Source organism: Sparus aurata, chromosome 10 (genome assembly GCF_900880675.1).
Source record: "Sparus aurata chromosome 10, fSpaAur1.1, whole genome shotgun sequence".
In the NCBI taxonomy this organism is placed as follows: domain Eukaryota; kingdom Metazoa; phylum Chordata; class Actinopteri; order Spariformes; family Sparidae; genus Sparus; species Sparus aurata.
This window is the reverse complement of record NC_044196.1, coordinates 28,401,975-28,428,734: the sequence shown is the minus strand read 5'-3', so window position 1 is coordinate 28,428,734 and position 26,760 is coordinate 28,401,975. Positions and strand designations below refer to the sequence as shown.

At 43.4% G+C, this 26,760-nt stretch overlaps 1 protein-coding gene across 5 annotated transcripts in view; it reads right to left on the bottom strand.

Annotated features, from left to right (window-relative positions):
- nlgn2a (neuroligin 2a) overlaps window positions 1-26,760 on the bottom strand; it is a 198,348-nt gene that overhangs the window by 158,551 nt on the left and 13,037 nt on the right. Inside the window, exon 2 of one of the 5 annotated variants that reach the window (XM_030432083.1) lies at window positions 6,704-6,805. The exons of the other annotated variants lie outside the window; for them this stretch is intronic. The gene's annotated coding sequence lies outside the window, so the exon portion shown is untranslated. The remainder of the gene's footprint in view (window positions 1-6,703; window positions 6,806-26,760) is intronic. 5 annotated transcript variants of the gene reach the window in all.

Below are 26,760 nucleotides of genomic sequence, written 5' to 3'. Positions count from 1 at the left end.
CGGTGACGGGGGCTGTTTAAACTGACTGCTGCGGTCACGGCTCAGGAGAATATGGCTCATCTGCGGGAGACGCGGGGCTCCGGCGACAGCACCATTCCTCTTATCTCTAACCACTTAGCACTGATCTAAAACAGGCCGATAGCGGGGGGGGGGGGGAGAATTGTATTGGAGTAAATGTCACCACTTGGTCGTTTAGGAGCCGGAATGGAGTGACGACAGTATTTACTGTAAACGGCTGTGACGACCCCTTCTGAGATAACACGTGGATCATGATGCGTTCATGTGTCCCGATGGTATCTTTCCATACGCGAGCGTGTCTTTGCATATAATGCATGTGTGACGTTGGGTCCGTGTAGCGTAGACAGATGCCGCCATCAACCAACCCCTTCCCCCCCCCCGCGCCGTCTGACTGGCCGACAGCTCCTGCTGACTCGGCGGTTACACGCGTACACACAAATTGAGAGACAAACTGAATAACTAAACTGGGGGAAGACAAGCGGCAGCGAACTGCCTCACAACAAGTGGATGGATTATTAAGAGCGTGTAGTCGTGTGGGAGAGATATGGCTGGGTGAAAGCAAGGGCAAGTGTGTACTGTTATCTTGTGATTTCAATTTTGGGTTTATCCACAACTTTAATTGAATTCACCTCGTCTTTCAAACGCACAGTATGTAGTTTCAAACGCGCGGGGTCTCGTTGGAGTTGTTGTCTTCATTGTTCAACAATTAACCACCGCAGATGAAAATCTACCCGACGAGAATCAGACGGAAAGGTTCACAGACGAGGTCAGGCTTTAAACTTTTATGTTACGGCTTCTTTCCTCGCTCTCCGACTCTCTCTCAACAGGCGACCCGAGGAAAAGCGCCGTTACCGTGAGTAAACTTGTGGATTTCTCTGGGTTTGAACTAACCTGACACATAACACGGTTTGTTAAGGAGAACCAGCCGGTACAGCGGCGCTATAAGCTGCTTGAAAAAAGCCAGGCGCTTTGAAAAACTGCAGTTGACCAGACAAATCAATCTGCTAACTTCAACCAATCAGACCAATATTAGAAGAGAACCGCCACCATTTAAGCCTGTTAAATTCAACTTACACCAAAGATAGTAGAGGGGGGAGGGAAAACATCATTTCCATCCTGAAAAGCCTTCAGTGCCGTTCTTTGCTCTACCTTCTGATAGAAGTGATGCTAGCAGCAGCTATGCTAACCTCTTGAGGAGCAGCCATTGATGTTTTCAAACAGACAGTCACCTCCCTGCTGGTGGTCACATCTATATCACACCTGTAGCTGTCAGTAGTAGTTCTTCTTATAGCACTAATTGCTTCAGCCACTGTGTTCAGCCACAAGCGCATAGCTTGAAGCCTTTCAAGATGGATTTGCGAGAGCACATGATCAAGAATCCAGCTGCTTTGCAAGGTTGGAACATTGCTGGAAAATTTTACAGACGATTCATGTGCTCATCTCAACAACATATACAACAAAGGTCGAGACATTTCTAGACATTTTAAAGCAAAAATCATACTTATTCTGTCTTTAAGTGAGCGTGTGCTTTCTTTGTTTCTGTGCTCGGCATGTACAGCAAATTGGGAGAAAAGGAAACAGGGAAATCTCTCAGGACAGGGGTTACAGGTGTTCCAGATGTTCCTCTTACTAAATCTGTCTCATCTCGGCGTCTCATCCCCGCTGATACCTCGGCGCTCTGTGTCCCTCTACCCTCTCCCCCGCCTCGTAGCGTATTGTAGCCTTAAATCTCTCTGTGACCGCCGTCATCATTCTCTTCTCCTCTGACAACCTCCGCGACGTGCACCTCCACCTCCACCTCCACCTCTCCCTATTTCCCCCCCTCTCCCTCTCGTCCCTCCTTTCCTCTTCTATTTCCCTGCCACCGCGGGTCAGCGCACACGCGACACGCCGGACCACTGACCGCCATCGCTTCGGCTGCACCTGGTCAGGGCCCACCCCACACTCAGAAACACACACCTCCACTCGGGTTCTCCACCTAAAGGAGACAAAGCTTGGCAGTCCCGTGCTCTTGTAGCAATTCAAACCATATTTATGAGTCCTTTCACTTATCCATGAAAGGACTGTAAAGCACTAAATGCATGTTTCGCCTAGAATGAAGCTTTTTTTCCATACAGGCTATTTTCACAGCACACCCAAACTTAATTACTCTTGGTGTTATACCCTACCATAGGAATCATAAATTAAACAGACACAGGCAAATTACTTAAATCATAAATTAAGCGAAATAATGTCGCTCAAGATTGCTGCTTCCGCTCCCCCTCCGCCCTGTCATGATTAAACCAGCGGCTAAGCATTTTAATTCAGATCAACTCGCAGGCCTTTTTTCTAAGTTTAAAGAACTTTGATGAGACCCAGCGGGAGATCCATTACAACAAAGCCTAACTCATCCTGGTGTCACAGTAAAAAGACTGCACCGAGGACCAAACTCCAACCCAACTTCAGCCGAACCCCCGGCTCTGATCGTGACACGTACAGGGAAATGCAAACAAGCTTCTCTTGTCTCAATGTTCTTTCCATAGCATTAAGATCAACTGTGTTACCAAAGGATGACTGCGTTTATAGACCAGGGGAGAAGCAGGAAGTGCAAATGAAAAAAAAACAAAAAACAAAAAAAACATAGGAGAGTGCGGACGCGATCAATAAAGACATGTGTTTATTAGATTGAGGCGAGCGGTGACAGAGCCCGGCCCGGGAGTGGAACACTGGCGTGTAATCTTGTACTGTTTTCTCTCTCCCTGCGGAGCGGCAAACTCACTCACTCTCGCCTCGGGCCATAAAGAAGCATGCAATAAACAGCCATCAATCTGGTTTGGGAGTATTGACTGGGATGGGGGAGACGGTGGAGACCGGCTGATGGGGAAGAAAATCGAGGACCTCAGGGCGGGTAATGTGATGCAAGTGGGCCGCGGTGCTGCCGCGCTTGCTGTTATTAAAAGATGAGGGACTCTGAGCGTGGGGATGGATCTGATATATTGTAAGCATCCTGTATCATGTTGTGCTCTATATCGACATTTCACTCTTGAAATAGCAGACAGACTTCGACAGTATGGCCGTCTAATTAGTGCACTGCTACATTTGCTACATTTGTTTGTTGACGTCCGTTGGCTATTAGCGTGGATGCCGGTTTTGATGCTTGCGATTATCCGTCAGCTAAATGCACCGCTGGTCTCTTTAAACATAGCCAAAGGGCCATTTGTAAAAAGAGGCTTTTGGCATGCGGACGTCTCACATTTTATTTGTGTAATGAATACGCGCTGTATTATTCATTTGTTATGCTTGGTAACGTTCCCAAAAGTAACTGCGCTGGAATGATAATAGAGGAATCGGGTGATTGAGACAAATGGAGCCCCATTGCACAATGTACAGTAACAATACATCAGCCACAAGCAGCAGGCATGTTGCTCCAAGGAGGATTGATGGAGAAAACAGCGTCGGATTTGTTCTCCCCTTCATTACCATGCTCATTCTGCACAGCGGCGCGCCGAACATGTCTGGGTCTGAGTGACTGAGGCTTCAAAATTGTCTGGACTTACGCAGATCCGGAGGAGACCCTGCGGCTTGTTTTTTAATCTGCCGGTGTTTCGCAATCAAGTCCTTTTAAAGGAGGGCGGATACGCAAACAAAATGTCACTAAATGAATTAGAAAAAAAGGAAGGGGAGGATCTAACCTTTGCAAAATTGCTGTTTGTGTGGGCCTGTGTGACGACTTCTAAATGTGCAGGTGCTTTTAGGTAAAGCTGGGCCCTCAAAACTTTGTTTCACCTCAGTTTTACAGCACAACGCAGTGGATACATAATTCCTGCGCTTTCCCTTTGAGAGGCATTTCTCTTCTTCGAATACAGACACCGTGATGTATCGTCGACGACTGTCTCGCAGTGTATCATGTATCGCAGAAACTGTCATGCAATAGGATCGGTATCGTGCGTAAGGTAGTTACACCTAAAGATTTGGACTTTCTATGGACCTTTTGCTTGAGTATTACTAGTCAGCATTACTATCTCACAAACAGGAGCTTTAGCCAAAGGCATAAGGAGTTTTGTATGATGTCCCAAGATTCAAACATTTTGGTGAATGAACGAACCGTTAGTTAAAGTACTACAATCTGGACCCTTGCCCGAAAGAAGCGCAATCAGAAAATTGGTGGTAAATATCTTCTTCACGAGCGTAATGATCTTCATCATGGCACTAATGAAAGTCGTGTCTTTACATAACTATTTTGATTTCTGTTTATAAAACACATTCACAAGGGGAGGCTGAATTAAAAAAGTGGAATACGGAGATGGAAAAGCACAAACTGAATAAAGGCACCCAGCGGATGCATTAGCAGGGATGTCACAGAGTCAGAGCTAAAAGTAGCTACGAAGACAATTAGCTTAAAACAATTACCCATCTTAAACAAATCAGCCTCGAGTCCTGGTGTCTGAATCCCGTTTTTCCTTTATATTGGCCGAGCATCTGCCGGTATGGAAAGGCAATCTAATTAGATTGTAAAAGAAATCAAATTGTTTTTTAAGAGATTGGACTAAGGAGTTTTCTTATTTGCCAAATTGGGTACAGTACATAGTCTTATTAGCGAACACTTATTACCACGAAATTTCAAACCAGGTGCAGCCCTTCTGGAAGCAAGCAGAGGCAGAGTTTCTTGAAAGGCTGCAAAACAACACTGGGTGTAATATTAGACCAAATGACTCGCGACTTGACGTGCTGATCTATCTCATTGTGGACATGTCCTTTTCATTTGGCTTCACATTAACCGGTCGCGCACTGCTCTTTTCAGCCATCGACTGCGTTCAAGCGGCTAACAAAAGTCACACGCTTAATGGGCTGATTAAGAGCTACGTCGCCTTATTGAGATGGCATAATGAAGTATGTACCGTTCATTCATCTCGTTTGACAGTGAGTTTCTATGAAGTGCCGACGCAAAATGGAAAAAAAAAAGAAAAGAAAGAAGAGAAAGCCTCACATCTGCAGGCCTGTCAGGATGCTGCACGTTTATTGTGGGATCGGTGCTGAAAGGCTCCAATCTACCACTGATCTGGGCCCGTTCGCCATCTGGACCGGCTGCACGAGTCTTTCCTCGAGAAACCACGGCATGGCCGAGGAACGCATCCATACTGTCAGTTATGTAGGCCAATGGGCAGTTGCTCTTCAAGAGGGCATCTGTGCAGGTGCCTGAGCAACCCCATCTGCCCCGTGTGTGTGTGTGTGTGTGTGTGTGTGTGTAGGTGTGTGTTTCCTCTTCAATACATCCAGTGCTGGAACAGACAGCGACCTCATGCAGATACACCTCCACACAGGGGCCTTGGAAAGTCCTCCTCACAAGCGCAAGATTACAACCGAAAACATGTTGTTGCATAATCATGTTGGCTTTCTCTTGTTTCTCTCGACCTTAACACAAGGTTCTTTGCTATTACGTACTCAGAAGACATATCTTCATTTCAGCGCTTCACGGTGCAACTTCAACCAGTGTTGGTGCATACGAAGATGGCTCCACGGGATCCAGAACCCCAAGCAATTCTTTTTCGAATCAAGCTGATATAGATATGGCATAAAAGTAATGGACTTTTGATCTTACAAACCCAGATTTGGATGTAACAATTGTGTATCTAGATTTGGATAATTGAGATATCCCTATTTAGATCTACATTGTTTATTTTATTGTTTAATTTGGGACTCCATTTTCTCTGCTTTGCACATCTTTTGGACCTGCAGCATGCAGCCCGGTGCGGTCCTCACTGTAGCAATTTCGTGGCGCGCTGTATGTTATTTTGTCGATGTCTAATCACATTTTGAGTGAACAGCCTTGTTAGTCATCAGTCATCCGGCCATTTTAAATGTGCTCGCTGAAACTGAAATTAAAAGTTTCGGTGTCCGGTGTGATTTTGACACAGGCTTTACACTCAGGTCAACTGATGTCCTTGACTGCCATGGTCAAACTCGCCCCGGCAGTTATGTTAGCATGAGCCAATCAAGATCCGGCCTTGCATGTATGTTCGTGTAAACACACACACACGCACACAAACAAACCAGACCTCGGAAACGACACACACACGCACGCGTTTGCATATCTTTGTCGGCACATGGCACGTTCTCTAGCGAAGTTGCCCTTTCGCCTGTTCCCCTTCACGTCTGCCCAAAATGTCTCATTGAATATTTAATATGTGCACCAATCTAATGATGGCAGGGACCCAGAGCATGGCTCTAATTATTCAGGCTTCCACGGCTGAGTCATCGAGGCCACCACAGAAGGAGCCAAAGCCCCTCACCTCCATTTCCCTCTGCTCCTCCTTCCTTACCCTGCCATCTCTGCTCTCCTCTGTAGTTGTCACTTGTAACCTTGTGCTCTCTCTCTCTCTCTCTCTCTCTCTCTCTGGCACAAAAAACCTGCTCCGATCTCCCTTTGCGGTTCCTTCTCTCTGCCTCTTTAAGTCTGTCTGCCTCTCAAAGACATTAAATGCTCATTGCATGTCTATATATAGTAAATTGATGTAGGCAGAAAGCAGAGTGTGTTGCAGTATGGGAGAACAGTATTTAAATGACTGTGTCACCCTGCTGTTAGATGTGGAATGCTGCCACGGCATTGGCACAAAGCACCTCGATGAATATGCAGAGCAGCCACAATGATGTGTAATTTACACAGAATGTGTGTACGCGTGTGTACACTTTGTGTGTGTGTGTTTACCGGAGTGAACGGGGCAGTAAAGGAGAGTATTCTGCTGAAGCGATCCCATTCTCCCAAATCCCGTTGGTGGAGAGCAGCTCATCTATACGGAGTGATGCAGGGCTGAAAATAGACATATAGAGCTGACCTGAATAAATGATGACAGGACAGCACAGCCTTACCCCAACAAAAGCCATTCCGAGTGCATGCGTGTACATGTGTGTTTCGCGCACGCGCGCTAGCCTGCTAGCACTTAGCATGTGCAAGCGCGCGTTCGACGCGTCCCTCGTCGCATGCCCCCGAGCTAGGGTCTCCTTTTTTGCTCTCCCACATATATGCAGATATATGGCGTATAAAAATAGAGAGGAGGACGTCGCAAAAGTCTCTTCCACTCATATTTGCACGCATGAGTAATTCCCTTTCATCTCCGGCTGACCAATCAAGTGCAGTGAACTGGAAGAGGATAATGACAATGATGGGGTTGTTTATTTCTTTTCTATTTATGCTTGTTTCAATTAAAGGCAAACGGACATGTCAGGAAATTAACCCGAATGACAGCTTATTCCCCAGAAACCTTGTTTTTCTGGTTCACTGAGACTTCCATCTTCGTCTTCAGTTGACTATCTTTTCCAAGTTTTTTTTTTTTTTCTCCGCTCACCTGGAGCCGCAGAGAGCACCGTCGAATGTTTATCCATTCCTCCCCACACATGGCCAGCCTCGGAGTCGGCCATGCTACAAACTTGAAAAGCAGCGCGCGGCAGCGGATGCTGCTTCCCTCCTGGCTAATCTGTATGCTTTCCAATTGGGAGGCTTAAATCCCCCAGTCTGCCTGTGTGCCAGGGAAAACAAAGCCTTCACCTAATAACGAATCCAAGCTATATTTCACACACCACTTTGATTTCGCTTTTGTTACCCAAGCACGAACTCGCTGGCTGCATCGGGGATTGAGGGGGATTGGAGTCAGGGGACAGAGTGTGTGTGTTTGGTTTGTTTATCGGGCACGAATTAAGCAGGTAATTATGCTGATGTTTGGATGCAGGGCTTTGTGCGCGTGTGTGTGTGTATGTTTTTCGGCGTTTCTGTCGCCGGGCCCTATTTTGTGAGAAACTTTGCTTTCATTTTAGAATTAGTGACCCCAATTGGACTTCAGCTGCGATGAGTAATAAGTAGTTTAAATGTTTCTTAATTAGGGTTACATTAAGGTTACAGTAAGGGTTTATTACAACGCCCTAAAGCAACTTTTTTACACCGCCTTCTCCGTGTGGGTACAGGCTGCACGCGCGGCCACATCTGCCAGCGTGGTTTCATCTGTTCGGTACTGTATAAACAGTGGTGACCTTTGGCTCTGTCAGAGCATCTATCTCCACAGACTTGTGCCATAGCTGTGCCTCTGTGGTCCCAAATGATCCTCCTGCTTCCTGACAAAATGCCCAATCAGGCTGTTTGCCAGCCAACAAATGCTCTTTGAGCTAGAAACAACAGTTTTAGACATTATGTGGCTTAACTACATAATGCTCATGGATTCATGCATGTATCCAATTCCTAAATGGATGGATAAACTTTCTACACTCTTTTGTCTTTGCTTTTTGTTTGCATTGTTTTGTGCTGGCCTGCCATTCTGCAGCACCGACTCCACCAAACTCTGTAAGTAAAATGTCTACAGCATCTCCAGCAGCTCTGCGAGGCTGTATCGAGGCACAGCAGGGCTTTGAGCTTAATTCTAAAGTTAGCATGCTAACACGCTCACAGTGACAATGCTAACATGCTGATGTATCATTTTTTACCAAAGAAGATGGAACAGAAGATGCAGCATTGCAAGCTGCGCCAATGGACCATGAAATGGTGGATACTTCCTGTCTCCTAAGGGGTTGCAGCCACCTCTCCTTGTCAATGTTAAAACAATATAATGTAATATACAGTATAAATTCATGTTTTATGCCTTATTTTGCAACTTCAATATATCTGCTAGCTTTTTATGGTCACTCCAGATCTTGTGAGATTGTGCTACTGTGACACAAAAATGTCTTGAACAACGATAATTTTCTAATTTGTCTCATATATTCTAAAAAAATTCTGATTTTAGGGTCAGAATGTGCATTACAAAATGAATGTGGCTTGTGATAAATGGGTCCAATATTTACTCCCGTGTCAAATGGGGCAAAAGAATTTGTCATAATCTGTGCTGACATTCAATACCCACACGGAGTAAACAGACTCAGGACCAGCAGCTAGTGTCCTAAAGGGGCAGGGCAGCAGCAAAACCCACATGACACAGATACAGGAAATGACTCTTACTCTTATGTCTCCAGTCTCAATCTGAACCAACCTTTGTTTAATCCCTGTCACCATCCTGCGTCAGCATGTTGGGATCCTTTGCTAATAAGCAGCAAATTCAAAATACAGTTGAGGCTGATGGGAATGTCATTAGTTTTGCAGGTGATAATACTGGAAAACACTGGACACAGACTAAATGTTAAGGGATCGCAAAAGCTATTCCAAACCATCCTTAGGCAGACACAAATTCAAATCTCATGGCATATATTCATCAAAATCCTTCCTATAGCTGTTGAGATATTTTATTCAAGAGACACAAAATACACATAAATATGTTTATTTTAGTTCAGATAATGCCAGTACGAATCCTTTTCTTTATTTATATTTCTTTCTTCTTTACCCTAATTAAAGATAATAATTTTATCATACATACATGTATGATGACTGTATTTTATTTATCATCTATTGAGCCATCAGTCCATCAAGCCCTGTTCCTGTTTTCGTCCAACTATATGCTGAAAGGTTTTACAGGCAAGTTTTAAAAACATGGGGGAAATCAATTTTGAATGAATGCTAGTGTTTTCTGATTCATGGAATGATATAAAGATGGAACAAAAACTCATTCTGTATTGGCCGTTGACTACATTTCATCAGAATAAAATAAGAATTTAGACATCAAAATTTTTTTCAAATATCAGAAATCATATCAGTCTTAAATGTAGGTAATCAACTGGGGAAATTTCATGGTAATAAATGCCTAATTATGCTATTCACCTGTAGTGTGTCCTCTTAAGGGAAATTCTTCTGCCAATTGACATTTGCTTAATTCCATATATCATATAGAATATTTTATAAATAAAATACAAGAAAATGCCTGATTTAGTTATGGTAAAATACAGCAAACCCACACAGAACAGATGCATGAACTGCAGATGAAGGACTTAAATGACTTGCTCTGCTTTCAAATCCTCATTTGAAATTTCTGCTGTAAATTATTTAGCCGGCAGGATGTTCCTTAACCTTTCAAGACCCGTATCAGAAGGCATCTGCCGGATTGTCCTTGAGCAATACACTGCATCCCGACTAGCCGCGGGGTGTTTTTCTGTAGCTCATTTTGACCTCTGTCCTCACCGTGGACGGAGTTGGACAGCGAGACAATTTCCCTACAGGGATCAATACTGAAGGAGTCTTACTTTTCAAAGGTTTCCCTATCTATTTAAATGTCATCACTTATAGAGTAGATGGTTATGTCTGAAAATAGAGGATGTCGCTTTATCCTTTATCCTGCCAACAGCCCCCTTCGGGGGGCGTGTTACCTTACAAAACCCCACTCAACCGAACTTAATTTGTTTTTCCATCTCTCAATTCCTCTTCCTTTAATGTTATTGTGTAGCGCTATCTGACAGCAAGAAAAGCAAAGTTCACCTCTGCATAACTATTACAAACTGTTCCTCGCTAGCTCGAGCTGTACTTCGCTACTCTGTCGAAAGCCAATTTGGAACTGCAGCAAGCACGATAATATTCACGCATGAATAGTCTTGGGTCGTACAGCTGAAGGTTTTTGGATGATGCTGACACAGACTGGGGAAAAGAGATACTCCAAGATCATCCTAAAATGCTTTGACAGCGTTCTAATTCTTTACTGTCAAAATGATGCTCTCAATCTGACAAAAAAATAAAGTATTCTCGGATCTCCAGGGTTTGAATGCAATTTAAGAGTAGAAACGTGTGCGCCTTAATGGACAAAACATTCTCTTTCTTTCCCTCCGTCTACTGAAACACTTTGTCGTGAGGAGAAAGCCATGTTGGGGAAAGAAAAGAGCGCATGGTGAATCTATTATTCCAGGAGACTTCAAATCTTTTGCTCGGGGCAAATGTGAAGTCGCAAAAGCCTGTTTTGAGAAAAAGGCTGGGTGATTCTGTGCTATTTTTAGTTTCTAACTCCCCATCCCCCCTTCTGCCTCCTCCCCCTCTCCTGCCCTCCTCATCCTCTCCTCTTCACCTCTGTCCATCCCTTTATTATTCTGAGGAGGGCTCCTCTCAACGCTGAAACACCCCTGTGCACACAGGTATTACTGAGGCTGCACAGTTCACCTCAACACCCCCATGTGTGTTGATGTGTGTCTGTCCGTGTGTGTCTGTCAGTGTGTGTGTGTGTGTGTGTGTGTCAAAGTCTCTAAGAAGGACAGCAAGAGATACAGAGTGATTCAGCTTGACAGACAGGTTTTGTCATACAGTGCTTTAAATCATATTCCCCCTACGCCAGCTCACCCAAACCATTTATTCAAAGCTGATTTTGGTCTAATGGAGGTTATAGCCTGGGTTCACGAGTTCATTCACTAAAACGCTCAACTAGTGTCCAACACCAGGAAACATATCCTTTCAAAATGCCTTTAAGCAAGGCAATAATCCAATACATGCTGCATTAAGTGTTAGCAAACAAGACTGAGGGACTATCTGTGCTAACAGCTCTGTGCGCCTGTGAGGGCTTTGAGCTAAAAGCTAATATCAGCTTGGCTACAATGACAAAGCTGTCATGCAGATGTTTAGCAATTATATACTAATATTGACCTGGTCTAATGTGCTAGCATGCTAAAAGTTGCTAAATATCACTTAAAAACAAAGTACAGTTCAGGTTTATGACCCAAGCATTCAACAAATGACAAATTATGAGGCGCTAAATAAATGTTGAGGGGTCAACAGAGCTATTACTTTGAGAGGAACATGAATGTTTAAACCAAACAGAATGGCAGCCCATCCAATAGATGTCGAGAGATTTCAAGAAAGAAAAATGTCAATTTCATGGTGTGGCTTGATAAAAGGTTAAAGTGTCACTAAGGTCCATATGGATCATCTTCTGGGGACCATGAATGTCCAAACTGACATTCAATCCGTCCAATGTCGAGATGTTTCAGTCTGGACTAAAGAAGTCTGACTAAATAGATGTAGCTTTCAATTGGCTGACTATTTCAGACAGCATTCTCCCCCCTTCTGCTACCTGTATGTTAGCATTTTCCAAATCCCCAGTTGTAATGGAAAACAACAACCTCTGAGATAGCAAAATAATAAGCTACCGTAACCTGGTAGCTAATGGTACAAATTTAAACAGGCCTAGTCCATTCGTCAACACTGTTTTACGAGGGTCTTGCCACTGCATCGTTGCAATTCCCAAGACGACTGTAATTGGTTTAGAATAGAAATACCATCGAGCCAGAGACTAGGCCAAAGTGGTGAGCGAGACGACAGAATGGCATTTCCACCCTGGGTCCATTTTTTATTTCCTTAACATTTCACACGGTCTTGCTACTTTTGTTGTCGCTTTTGCCGTGTCATGTCAAGAAGTTATTTCTCACAGTAAATTATCAGGGGAGGTCTATATACAGCAGGCTGTGCTTCCTTCTAAATTGATTTGGCTCTGCTTTTGAAAACATGTAAAGGCCTGTGGCAAATTAAATAACAGTCAGGTGATTCCTGTCCACCCCCGCAGCTTGGTTTTCTGGAACCGAGCCCGATGTATGGTACTCAACTCCCTGATACACCTAATATTCTATTCTATAAACAGAACTTGTACTGGGGTTATAGCAGGACAGTAGTTGTAACTAATTAGGGGCAAAATAGAAAAGAGAAATCTCTCTCATATTCAAACGTTGCCATGAGTACATACATTGTTGATTCATGAGTTAATCATCAAACATTTTAGACATCACTAAGCCCTACTGGGGACACAAATGAAGGACATCAGTGGTGGGGTGCTGGACTAATATAAGTTAATTATTCATGAACTTAATAATTATTTATTCAAGTATTGAAATTAAGCAGATCTCTTCAGGTCAAATGATAGTGTAGCTCAGAAAGAGGGGGGGGATGAGGAATTGAAGGAAGGGGGGGGGGTTGGGAGTAATTGTTATGGAAGAGCTGTGTGAGGGAGTGTGATTATTGGTTTGGGAGTTGTTTAGAGGAGCGAGGAGGTGGGACACAGTAGGCAGGGTTCAGGTGTGCAGATGTATTGGTCAGGCCCTGCTGCCTCTTAACCCAGGACCCCTGCCATCCTCGCCACCTGAGCCAGCCGCACCGCCATCATCTCTTTCCCGTTTATTTGCTCAAAGCTAATTTAAGCTCCGTCTGGACCAGAGCACTGCACAATTTCATTACGGCCACATAATGAAAGGTTCCTCTTAAAGCGAGTCATTTGTAAGTATGCTTCTTATGCTCCTAATAGGTAATTAATATCAGAGAAAGGCAGATGAAGTGCAAATGTAACTCACTTTAAAGTGAGAGTATATAACTTTTGCTAAACAGCAGCTACTGTGGCTATGCACAACAATCAAGCTCAAGGTCATGGTGAATGCTAAAATGTATAGCACTAGTAAAAGAGTCACAAAGTCTGCAAAACAATAACCCAGTAACACTGCTACATCCACCTCAAGTTCGACAGCAACCTCGATGAGAAATACTGCATCATTGCTTTTGAGTTCCATTTTTTCTTTGTAGGTGGAGGAAAGTGTACTTTTCGGCTGAGATGATTGTCACAGAACTCAAACAGTAAAAATCTCCAATACAATGACTTTGAATCAGTGCTTACATCACCTCAGCAGGAAGCACTTCAACACGGCAATCCAGTCCAACACGAGGTAACGTTAGCGTTAATGTCAACATACCGGTGATTGGTTGCTGTTTTAAATGAAAACTAGCAAATCATTTGGGTTCAACATATCTATATAAATTGGCTAGTAGAGAACATACATTATTATGGTGGCTAGTGATGGTGTCCATGAGCTGGCTAAGTTTGACTGTTTTATGAACTACAATGTTACTTTCATACCATCAGCGATAAGGACTACACAACACCACGACCACAGCTCCCAACACCTCCTTTCTCCACTGATGAAGGACTCAACTATACACTTCACTGTCACTTCAAGACTGATTGTTTTTGGTTCTGCTGTTATTCATTATCTCAGGAATCCTGCACATTTCACATTGTTGTTATTTAATATATCAGAACTCTGCAAATTGCACATTTTTGCACAGTTACATCTATTTTCACATGTAGTATATATTGCACACATACACAGTTACTGTATATAGTATGCTTATTTTTATTCCAATAGTCTTTATTATATTTTTATCCAATTGTTATTTCATTCTCGCTACTTATATTTTCTGTACTCCTGTGTTACCTGTGAATTTCTCCCTAGGGATCAATAAAGGAACATCTTATCTCATCTTAGTTTGTAAGATTGCCTAATGAAGTACATTATTTACTGTTGTAGGTTGCCCCACACCTGCTGATCCTACTCACTGCAGTCATTAAACAATTTGTTGTTCACTTTAAGACAGCCATCTTATTTTCCCTTTTGTGTATTCACAATTGCTCTTTAAGCAAACGAGCAAAAATATTTCTTATCCGACAACATGATTAATCGTAGGAATGTTGGGTAGAATACTTACTGCAACTCTAGCATTAGAAGGTTGTATGACCTTGCTAAAAACATGAGTTTACACTTATCAGCAGCATCTTTACACAGATCAACCTTATTTGATTAAATTATTATTTTACAATTTGATAATTGATAAACCAATACATGAACATGAATTGCTCCTAGCTCCTCTAATGTGAGGATTTGCTGCAATTTCAGTTTCCATCTGTGTAAATACAATATCAGTGTGGGTCAGACAAAAACAGACTGTTAGAGATGGAAAAGTGTGAGCTTTCAATAATTTTTAACATTGCTGATGACATCACACATTAGGAGGTCATATTCCTCCAATGGTCATGGATATGTCTCGTTTGCTGCGGTGAGTATACCTGTTCTGTCCGTGATTAGTGAAATACTGGGATAAATCTAAAGATGTTTGATCAGCTGAGATCTGATTCAAGCCAACATATTTACTGCTCGGCAAGTCGTGCTACATCTGTCCTTCTTCCATCCATCCATCCATCCATCCATCCCAAACACTCATTTACAGCCTCTGAGTCGATCTGACTCCTTCTGTTTGCTGTCCTTGGTCTCTTTTCTCTGACTCACTCTCCACTCATCTCTCTCCTCTTCTCTCTCTTTTTATCTAATCCCTCTCCACATGCACTGCTGCATTGGCTCCAGCCTTCTTAGCAGCAGAGTTAAAAAAAAAAAAAAATGGGGGGGGGGGGTATGGTAGCAAGTGGCGGGGGGGAAAGGCAAAGACAACTAAAAGAAAAGCTGGGGGTAAGACAAAAAGACCAAATGATTGCAGTCGGTCAGATAAAGGAGGGAGATAAAGCAGGCTAAGACACAGGCTGGATGAGAGAGGGAGGTTGCGTCACAGCTCCAATCAGATATGACAGGGAGAGAGAGAGAGAGAGCGAGAAAGAGGAGAGAGAGAGACAGGGAGGAGAGGATTGATGGGTTTAGGAGGCGGAAAGCCATAAAGAGGCAGAGGTCTATTAAAAGTGGAGTGTTGGGACGTACGCGGGTGCAGTGGTGATTTAAATTAAATGTGTGTGTGTGTGTGTGTGTGTGTCTGGCTCAGTGTGTATGTGTGACAGTGGTCTCTCTAGGTCTGTTATAACCAAGCGTGTTTTTGTCTGTTTGTACTTTAATGTGTGTCCGTGTTTCATGTTTTGCGAATACCGTGAGTGTGTTGTGATGAAGAACGAGAATTTTGGGGGTTTCAACACATGACACGGGGGAGAGGCAGAGAGCAGCGGGTGAGAAAGAGAGATGATTGAGGACAGGCAGAGATGGCGGGATGGAGTGGTGATGGAGCTGCGGAGCAACACAGTGCCACTCCAAGTGGCTCCCTGCCAGCTGACCATAGCTTTCAGCCTATTTCATCCACCGGTGCCGACTTTAGGAAGAGTAATGAGAGTGTTTACATGCATACTGTACTCCAGCAAAGCAGTTCTTATTCTGATTAAGTTCTTATTTTGAATAAACAGTATGTGTGGGCCGGCAAACATCCTATCCATCAATATCCAATGCACCTACATCAATATGTTTTCCAGATTAAAGCAAGACTGATACCACGAAATGACCATTATTATCCTCTGATATCACCTCACCACTGATTTATTCATAAACTTTATTATGTTCAAGGTGTTTCAGAGGATTTAGTGGATCTAGTGATATGGTTTCAGATTGAGACAAAATGAATATGCCTCACTCTCCCCCACGAGGGCTGCTAAAAAAGTCAAAAATATGACACACCCTCTCTAGGGTCAGTTTGGTTCGTTCATTCATGATTATTAACCTTTCAAATATTATTATGAATATATATTACATCTCTGCACAGAAGCTGTACACACTGGACCTTTAAGATAAGTAATAAGAAATAGGAATACAAATAAATAAAGTTTGTTGAGGTAGTGTAGAACAGTGTGGCCAGGGAGTTTTGATAAATAAAATGTTAGCAGCATTTTAGTGCCTATGAGCTCGTGTTTTACAGTGTTTATCACCCGCAACTTCAAAGCTCGGTAGTATGCATCTTCTTTCACTTCTTTCACTCCTTTCTGCACACCACCTGCCTTGCACCAAATGAAATCTTGCAGCTAGCTGGTGAACAGAGTGGAGCATTTAGCACCTAAAAAGATGTTTCCCTCAAAGTTGGTGGGGTACAAAACAGAGGTAAAACAAAATGAATATTGGACCTGGAACAGGTGGCCAGAAACATTAATTTAAATGAATGATATTTAAAAGTAGATCCGACCAAATATCCTAGAATTCTGTCAATTCAGAAAACCAATACAGGTTTATTTGCCATCTGATGAAACATCTGTTATTCTAAGATACCAAACTGAATTATCCAACAAGCCCTTAAACTCCACTTGCCTATGACAGATTTAGGCATTGTGATTGAAAACCACTTTTAACTAAATTGTGAATGGATTCGATTACTGTGTATCTGAAGCTTATGAGTCCAAACAACCACAAGGGCCGCACAGAACAAAACCTGTCCTTGGTTTTAGTTAACATTCTTCTTTCTAGTCGGATTGCTTTTGCATATGTGTGATTACAGATATTGGTTTTTCTGAAATCAGATTACCGTAGCCCCGGAATGACATGTAATCAATGTCCTCCCAAACCTTTGTTGGCAGAGGCAGGTCTCAGCTGTCCTCGCCAGCGTCTGCCCTTCAGTGCCTACTGATGCCCAGCCAAGCCTCGCACCGGCCCGTCCTCCCCTCGGGTCCGTTCTGCTGATGGCAAGGCCGGCTAATATCTGCTTATCTCGCTCCCACACTGCGCTCTGACACGGGGACTATTGGTAATATCTGGCTGGGAAATGCAGAGTCAGGAGAAATGGAAGCCAGGGGGAGAGAAAGAGGGATGCCAATATAGGAGAGTCATCGGGAGAGGAGGAGGAAAATGCTGTCTGTCACAAGAGAGGACAGACATGAAGGAGTGGCGGGGCATTTTGTACTGAAGCCAATATTGAGTGGTTCTTTCCATTGGTGACATGTCTATCTTTTGGAGAGGAAAAAAAGTAGCACCTTCTGTGTCAAAATATGGAAACGTAGCACTGTAATTTTGAAGGAAGGTGTGAAATTGATAATCAATACATATCAGAAAGCTGATACAGGAGTCAGTGATTGGCTTCATGGCAACACAACCATAGATCTGACTCACAGTCTGCATTCCATTCTGAATAAAAGATGACAGGGCTTACGCTACTCACAACTGGCCAAAAGTCCTTCCAGCTACTGACGTCATGTACTGTTTTATTTAAAAGAAAACGTCAGGTTCAAAAGATTGATGGTAAAACCGAAAGTAAATAAGTTGTACTCCCTGGGCACTAACTAAAAAGCGGCAGAAGATATATGGTGCATTCATATATTCAATCTGACGCTCTAACGCTAAAAAGAGAAAGGGGCCGTTCAAAGTTGTAGAGCATGCTCTCTCTGTATGAATTAAACTTGACGTTTCAGCCGTCAGAAAATGGATGAGAGAAAATTGCACCTTTCGGACTGACTACGCTCCAACGCTCCAATGATTTTCTGGAGCACTTAGTATTTCATACCAAAATGGAGGAAGTCATTTATTTTAATCACACTTTCATTATTAACAAAGTAAAGATAGAACATCTCAATCGCAGTTGATTGATCGATCGATAGATACACACCCCTATATCCTAATATCTGGAAATGTTTTGCAGTACAGCTGTTATGATTATCCTCTTCATCAGTTAGTAAGTGATTACATTTCTTTCAGTCACCTATTTCTGCAAATATCAAACAACACTTAACTGCCAGGATTTGCTGCTTTTCTTTGTCATTCATGATTGAAAGTCTCATCAAAACAGTTAGTTGCCTTCAAATAATGAAATCAACCTGTCCATGTCAAAATATGGAAACACAGCACTTATTTCAGTGTTGGAGACAGGTCTCTTATTGACTGCTGTTTCCTTGGTTGCAAAAACAAACTGGGCAAACTCGAATTTTGCAGATGAGGTAAATGGTAAAGTCAAGTCACAGAGGTGCCTTTTAGCTAGCTTACAGTCTTAACTCTGCATTTTTCTCCGATAGACACGACAAACTGTTAACTGCTCTCTGCGACTCATTTAACACAAACTACAATTGACCTATTTTAAGATACTGGATTACATTTTTTTTTTATGGCTGCGTTAAAGCATTCAGTTATAAATACAGAGAGGGAGCAGAAAGCCAAAATGCACCCAAAAAAGAGAAGTACCGGTGTACAGTACCCGCTAACATTTAATTGCCCTCATCGGGTTTTCATCAGACTCTCACTATTCCCAGGACGGCACTGGACAGCCCAGAGCTTGTTAAACAATAAGTTCACCACTGGTATTGCTGAGCGCCCTTCAACCTGAAGAGCCAAACCTCTGCCCACAAGCCACTCCGGCTCCTCTTCACAGGTCCTCCACACAGGTCCTCCACACAGGTCCTCCACACAGGTCCGCTGTGGCCGAGGGGCTGCTGGAGTTGTCATTATCATCTTTACACAAGGAGGTAAACTCCTGCTACTTCCTAATCAACCGGGGCCATCTTGACTCCAAGCCTCTCTAACTCTTTTCTCAACCACTTGTGGGCTAACAGGTTTGGCTTCAAGAGCTGGGTAGGAGTGTGTGTGTGCATGTGTGTGTGTGTGTTTTTGGGGGGTGTAGTATATTCGCTGGTCTTTGTGCAGGTGCGTCTCGCCAAAATGTGTCTACGTTGAGTTGTATGCTACCCTTCCACCATGCACAGTAAATCTACTGTCGGGTTTTTTGCACGGATATGTGTGTCTTCTGTGTGTGCTGAGGGCCTCCCAGCACCTCTGTAAGTGTGCGACTGTTGCTTCAGCACAGAGCTGTGCTCCAGTTAATGAAGACTGGCAGAGCTAGCTCCATTTGGGCAACCATGAGGGCACTCCATTCACCACACAGTGTGGAGACATCTGTTTTATAAGCCCCCCTTTCTAGTCAGACAGCAAAAAAGTCACATAAATCCATGCACATGGATGGTAAGTCAAGAAGACGCCGCACACATTTTGCTTTTTTTTGTGTCCTCGGGCCTAACGAGTGTGTTTTGTCCTCACAGAACTTCCTCCTCACAGAGCTCACTCTGGCCCCGAGCTCTCTGATCGATTGTGAGGTTAGTGCTAGAGCGACGAGCATTCAGTCTCCCAGGCGCCGCAGTGGCGGTGACCCAGCGGAGTCGCTCATCCAAAACTCATAAAAAAAGCACACTGCCCAATTACTTTAATAGAGCGGAGCCACAAAGAGCCGTGCAACTCGTAAAGGAACCGAACAATTAATATCAGCTATAATAAAAGTGTAATGAAGAAGCAGGCCCACCTGATGAGATGGACCATAATGCACTGATTTCTTTGTTATGTGAACCAATTAATTAGACAGTTAAAGCTATTTTTAAGGGAGGAAATGAGAGAATTTCACATGGACCGATTTTTATTATTCATTCAATTATTTAGAGAACAGCGCCATACTGCAGTGTCTAATTTCCAAGCTCGCTGTGCATGACAATCGAGCTTTGATGTTCAAATAAAGGCTACACTTCGCTTCAAAAACTACTGTATGTACAACCTGCTGTTCCACCGCGCTGACATCAAAATGCGCGCAGCTTTTCCTCCAGCATCAGTATAATAACCAGCGGTGTGTGTTATCGTAAATGTGTTCCACTTCGGCAGAAAGGGGCAGCACACCCTCAGCGCAGTCATTGTGGCCCTCCACATTCTGTACATGCACTCCACTTGATGTCTCTATTTATTTTTTGATAACATTTACATTACCGACCCCACTCTGCACCATGTGCTGTTACACCGCAATCTCACTGTTTGTCTCTCCATTAAATGTGTTGCTGCACTTTATGTAAAAAAAAGAGAAATGAAGCAATTGCAAAAGCAATTTCGCTCCTCTATACCATAATTTCTCTCATCCTCTCTTCACTTAAAATGTTTGGATGTTAAACTGTCTTCGGGGAAATTAGCAGGTTAGAAAAAACACAACCAATACTTTGTAGAACTGTAGAGCTAAGACAATATTACCCGAGTGACAAAATTGGGCAGATTTGAGTTGGTATACGCTGGTGAAATGGCCACGTGCCTCCTGATATTTCACACAGAAATCCCTGCTAGTAGTGCTCGGCATTCAGACACTCATCTCCTCCTCTTTCACTTTGTCCCTCTTATCATTCTCCAGTCATTCTCAACCTGCAGCCTCCTCCGAAGACGGCCACTACGGCCCCTTGGATGGCTCAATTGATCCACTGATTGGCACAAGTAATGAGCCTGATGGCAAGGACTTCATTGGCTGATGGTTTCCCTGCGTCATCGGCTCCCTATTGACTGTCCCCACCCCTTCTCTCTCGCTGCCTCTATGGGCATAAAATGACAAGTTCTCAATTGACTGTCAGGCCCAGCTGTGAGGGATCATTTAGATACAAATGAAGCTCTGTCTTTTTCCCAGAGAATCAAGAGAGGCAGATAGGGGGCATCCTTTTTGGTCATCGCTGAGCCAGCAGATGACATGTCTGTGTTTTCATGTGGCACTATCGCCGCTCTTGGCATACACGTGTGTGCGGTAGAGTTTGACATGCAGCATTATAACCGGGCTGACATCTGCCACATGTTCTCTTTGTCTGTCTATCATCCAGCAGACCTTTGACCTGACAGTGTGTGCTGGCACAACAGACCTGCATGTTACAGCCTACACTACTGTAAATGTAGGTTATTTAGTGAAAATTAAAAATTTAGTGACACTACAGTGGTAATGCTCTGTGCAGACTTGCACATGATCATATTGTTTATGTACAAGGTGATTTACTATATAGCATCAAATGCCATATGTTAAATATGTCAAATACATTGTATTTTGGTAAGAATACTAAAATCTGATTTATTTCAATTTTAATTATTGTCCCAGTTTGTGTGATGTTTTTTGCTTTACAGTTTTTGTCATTCTTAGGGCTGTATCCAACAGATAGGTTCAGACCTGTTTAACTCTGGTATTTCTGCACAACTGCAGATGAAGATTAGGCTGCACTTACATCATTAGTCTTACACTATTTTTAGAATTAGATTCCAGCGGTGGCTGCGTAGGATTGTTTCCAACTCAGTGTTTCCCACAGAATCAGACTTTAATTGTGGTGGGGTGGGGTGCCATAGAACATGCGCACTTGTGACTTCTGTGGACCGAGTCGTCTAACTAACTGACCGGTTTATGGCAGAGCTAACTTGGATGGGGGATAAAATGTAATCAGGCATCTCTTCTAGACTCTACAAATTTTATTGGACCGAATTGGCCAAATTCTGTCAGTAAAACCAGTCATTTTGCGGGGGTTGTGAGGCTTTTGCTACTGTTTTACAGACGCATCTTACACAATGTTAGCTTGTGGGAAAAAGTCCCCAGTGCATCACATGACAATGTAATTACACGAGGAAGTTACGGTGAAGCCAAATGCGTTAAATAGTCCTCCTCCTCTTCTTCGTTGGTTTTACTGGTGGACTAAAAGACACATCGCCATCCACTTTATCGGTGTATATAACATCATGCTATTCACTTACAGGTGCCCTGTCTTGAGTGAGTGAGAACTGGATGTGCAGCTCCAAAAACAGAAAATCAATATGTGGCAACCAATGTTGACGTTGTGGTGGACCGCCACAAAAAAATAAATGTGTGGGAAACACTGCAACAACTGCAACTATAATGATCCAAAGATCCAAACTGCAGAGTGCTGTCAAGTCCGAAATGCGCATGTAATACATGTGATAATTTCAAAAATGTGTGACCAAACAATCTGCTTTTATCAACATTTGTTGGCGTCTAGTCATTAACAAATCACATCTTCAGTGTGTTGAAACAACAGTTTGCTCTCCCATTTGCAGCACACAAAGGCAGGTATGCATCTGTATTAACAGGGTGGTGTGGCAGCATGCGTTATTTGAATCAAAGTAAAGTTAAATACATTTGCGGAGAGTTAGATTCAACAGTTTTACTCTGAGCAATAACAAGTAATATGTTGAGAAAGTGTGCATCACAACGATCATAACATTTTATCATCGTCACTCTGTAATGCTAAAATCTCACTGACTGCGATGTATTTAATAACAGCTTCTTTGCTGTTTGATGCCTCTTCTTTTAATACATGTAATCATTCACTGCCATTGTGTGGTATTTTAGATGAATTGTCTCAGTGCTCTCCGACTCCCCAACTCCCCTTACTCCCACTCAAGTTTTGTGTGCCAGCTTCCTCTTTAATTTTCTAAAGGCATCATCAGAGAAATGGATGCTTTTCCATGCCCTCACAGTTTGTGTTACTGCATTGACTTGCCGTTGCTGAAGAGCAACAGCAGGCTGTGCGGTTTACCTGCTGGCTATATCTGACAGGGGCTACAACCCACTCAAATCCAAATCAAAACAACAAACATCAGTGTGCAGCTGTAACCTGTGAAACCATTTGCCCGAACAGCTTGTACCGACACCTCTGTCTTACTCTTAATGCGACCGCAGATTGAGATGTTCTTGGAAAGGTTTAAGGCAACAGAGTAGCTTTTTAAACACAATCCAAGGTGCTTATATGCGTAAGTATTTTTTATTTTTTATTTTTTCAAACATATATAGCCAAAGGTAGCCGAGCCCAATGCCACAGATCATTTCATATTCAATATTACTGGGCCTACAGGCTGTTTTTAATGGCTGTTCTGAGTGATTCTTCACACATAAGCATTGACTGCAACCTGCCCCATGACTATAACTAAATGTTAACATCTCCAACAGTGGGTTTATGCCCCATTCCAACGAAACTACTTCTAAATATAGTTAACAAAGAGTTTTATAGGAGTGGCCGGGCCCCTGCTTGTGAATGTGACCCCCATAAAACATATCAGTAATCTTATGTTTGTTTGACCGTTGCTTTACAGTCCTCTTAAAGTCTTGTATTTGTCAGTTTTGGGAAATAAAAGCCCTAAATCTATAGATTCAGTACGGCTGATAGAAGGTTGTGCGGGGCAATATGGACACACTCAAGGGCAACGCCGTGGTGAGGCTGTAAACCACCCTGCTGCATGTGTGTGTGAGTGTGTGCGCGCGCTGTACGCAGAACTCGTAAACAACCGGCCGACACAGGACCAGACAGGACCCCAATCAAATCAATGCGGGTTTAACGTCCATTGCCCCCGCGTGTGTGTGTGTTTGTGCGAGTGTGCAGGCGAGCTAGATCACTAGATCAATCGCAGGGGGAAGAGGTTGACAGAATAATGACCCGTTCCTCTGTTTTCATCAGCCTTTCTTTCTCTTTCTCTGTAGCCATATTCCCTACTTTCCTCCCCCCTCCAGCTCTCCTTCTCTGCTCACACGCACATCACCTTCTTCATTCATCCCTCCCTTATTCATCTTCTCTTCCTTATTCATCTTCTCTTCCTGTCACACTGGTCCAGGAATAACTCCTCTCCGTTTCCTCTATAATCTCACATATTGCCCCCTCGTTCCATCTTCTCTTCCTCTTACTGCCATCTGCGGTAATCCTCCATTCCTCTTTTGTTGCCCGTCGCCTTTCTCTCCCCTTTTTATGAAATTTCTTTTCAAGAGACCCCCCCCTCCACCCCACTCCCACTCCCAGCCCCAATAACTCAGTCTTTTCTTTGATGCATCATTCATGGTTTTGTTCCCTAATGCACTCTCTATCTCTTTCACAGCCACACTATCAAATCTTCATCATCAGCTTTTATCTAGTGTTCCAGCTCTCCTCTTCTCTCCCCCCGTTGGTTATGTCTTGTCTTGGCTTCTCTTGCTGCTGCTGCTGCTGCCGCTTCTTGCCCCTTTCTATTTCTATCCATGCAGCAAAACCCTCGATCTCTCACTTCGTCCCTGCTCTTTCAACCCTTTCTTTTATCCTCCCTCCCTCCTATCTCCCTCTCATTCCCTTTTCCATCACTTTCACTTTTCCCTTCCATTTCTTCCTCATTCAGCCAACCCTCGCCATCTCTTCCCCCACCCCGTCTCTCCCTTCCCTGAGGTGAGTGACTGAGTGCTAATGTCCAGGTCTCAGTAATGGGATAATCCTTTACATCAGAGCAGCAACATCAGTCAGGCTCCACGTCACTCTCTAAAAGCCAACCCTTATCAGGAAAATAGGGGCTCTAATCTCCGCATAAAACGGCACTCACACGGCGAAATGTACACGCACGTATGCGCGTTCATCCCGGATCTCTCACTGGCGAGGCCCGGCCACGCTCCGGATCCCATTTTGTTTCTTATCGGCCGAGTGCGGCTATCACAGAAGACGTTCCGCCGCTGCATTCACCTGCAGACAAACATGTAGCCTATAGGATGTTTATCTTCCCTGCGCAGCAGTTAAGACGCATGTATGTTGTGCGGCATGACGGAGAAAAATGTGCACGCTGCAGAAAGTAGATACGCAGCTTAAGGCTATTAAACTAGAGTCACGACAGTCTTTAAGTGCAAGATAAATGTATTTATGACAGCGTTTGTTCAGATACAATCATATTATTTTGCTGCCTTGCACTTGCATTTTCTTGAAATGTCAACGTGAAGTGCTTGGGAAACAAATGCACCCATACACACTAGTATGCACACACACACACACACACACAGATTTATTCCTGCCAGAGCTAAAACATCTGGGCTCCCGGATGGCTGGATCGTCTTGGGAGCGCCGATGTGTTGCTTTGACTGTCCACGTCCACCTGTGCCCAGAAATAGCTTGAAAAACACAATCTCTCAGCAACACCTGCTTGGTCCGGGGCCCTTACATAGCTGTAAGTGGGGACCACACAGATACGAGCAGCGTGTGTGTGGACGAAGAAGAGGAGAAATGGATCGGGAAAAGGGAAGAGCCTGAGCCGGTGTGTGTGTGTTTGAGGGTGTGTATCTGCAGAAGCTGATGAGAGAGGGAGTAAGTGAAGCCAGGCTGCATAGAGCTTATTCTTCCATCAACATATTTGAGTTTTTTAACATTTCTAACAATGTGTTGACGAAGTATATCAGTCATGGTACTTCTAAGTGCTGTATCGTAGGCAAATGGTCTTTCATTCAGTTCTTTCATGAACTAGGAAAATTGTGATTCATATCACAATTTTTAGTCCGCAGATGAACTGACGGTGATCGTTTGTTGCAGCCCTACTACAAGTAAGGTTTTGGATAAGTTCAGGCAACCCTCAGAAAAAATACTTGGTGAAAGTTTAGGAAGGATAGTAATCCTGGTTAAAAGAAGCCAGAGAGAACTATTGGTTAGACGAGGATGGAAACAGGACGGTAACTGCAGCTTCCGTTGTTAAAGCCACACAGAAAATGACCTATGTGACCACTGCAGCAAATATTCCCGGGCAAATCTGTAACCTCTACCTCTACAGTTTAAGGTTTTGTTAAGTTTTCATGCATGGAGGTTGGGTTAGAAAAGATAATGTTGCTTGAAAAGGAAGCCTCTTGGGTGATCGTTTGAAAAATGGTCATGTATAAAAGAAGCCAAATGTTGACTGTTTGTTGGGGAACAGGGGGGCCAAAGTTAGTGGCTCTGCACAACTAATAATCCATTCTGACCTCCTTCCAAAGAGGTGGTCTTACAGGTGTTAGAAATATGTCATACTCATCTACCTTTGTTTCTGAGGGAATCAGTCTGTACTGGCATGACCACAAGGGGTTACTTGCCATCAAAATGTAAACATGGATCCCTTGAAGCATCTGGAAAAATGACAACTGCTGTCATGTTATTGGTGTATTGAATCTTGCTGTTTAGTTAAGAGTTTTTTGAAATTCATTTTTTGACTAATATTCTGGTTATTTATCATATTCATACAACCACACACGGGTGGAAGAAAGACAGCACCAACGACAACCAGGAGTAACTGGTGTGGCTGTGTTATTGCACTTCGCCTCACATCAGGTAGAAGCTCTGACTTATGTGTTTTGATGGAGCACAGTACTCAGGGCGACCTTTCAGAAGAAAACTAATATTCTTCTTGACGACAGAGGCAGCGAGGCGTAATGCCTGTGAACTTGTCAGTGCGCCTCATGCAAGACATCAGCAAGCCAACCACTGATGTGACATTTAAGTCACAAAGCGATAAATAGATGCAGCACTTAACTGTATCACTTATGAGCCATTGAGAAAATATCGTGCATGTGGTAAGTGCTATCTGCATAGCATGCATGATGTTTGGAGGTACAGGCGTGTCTGCCTATGCTTAGTGTCTGACATGATTTACAGCGTGTATGGTAATTAGATCCCATTGTACATATTATACAAAAGAAAATATTGTGACGCTCGAATGAGTTTAATGTGTGTAAGCATGCCTGGTTTGTCTGCATACATTTACTTTACATTTCTTTTCTTCTCCTTTTTTCTTTTTACA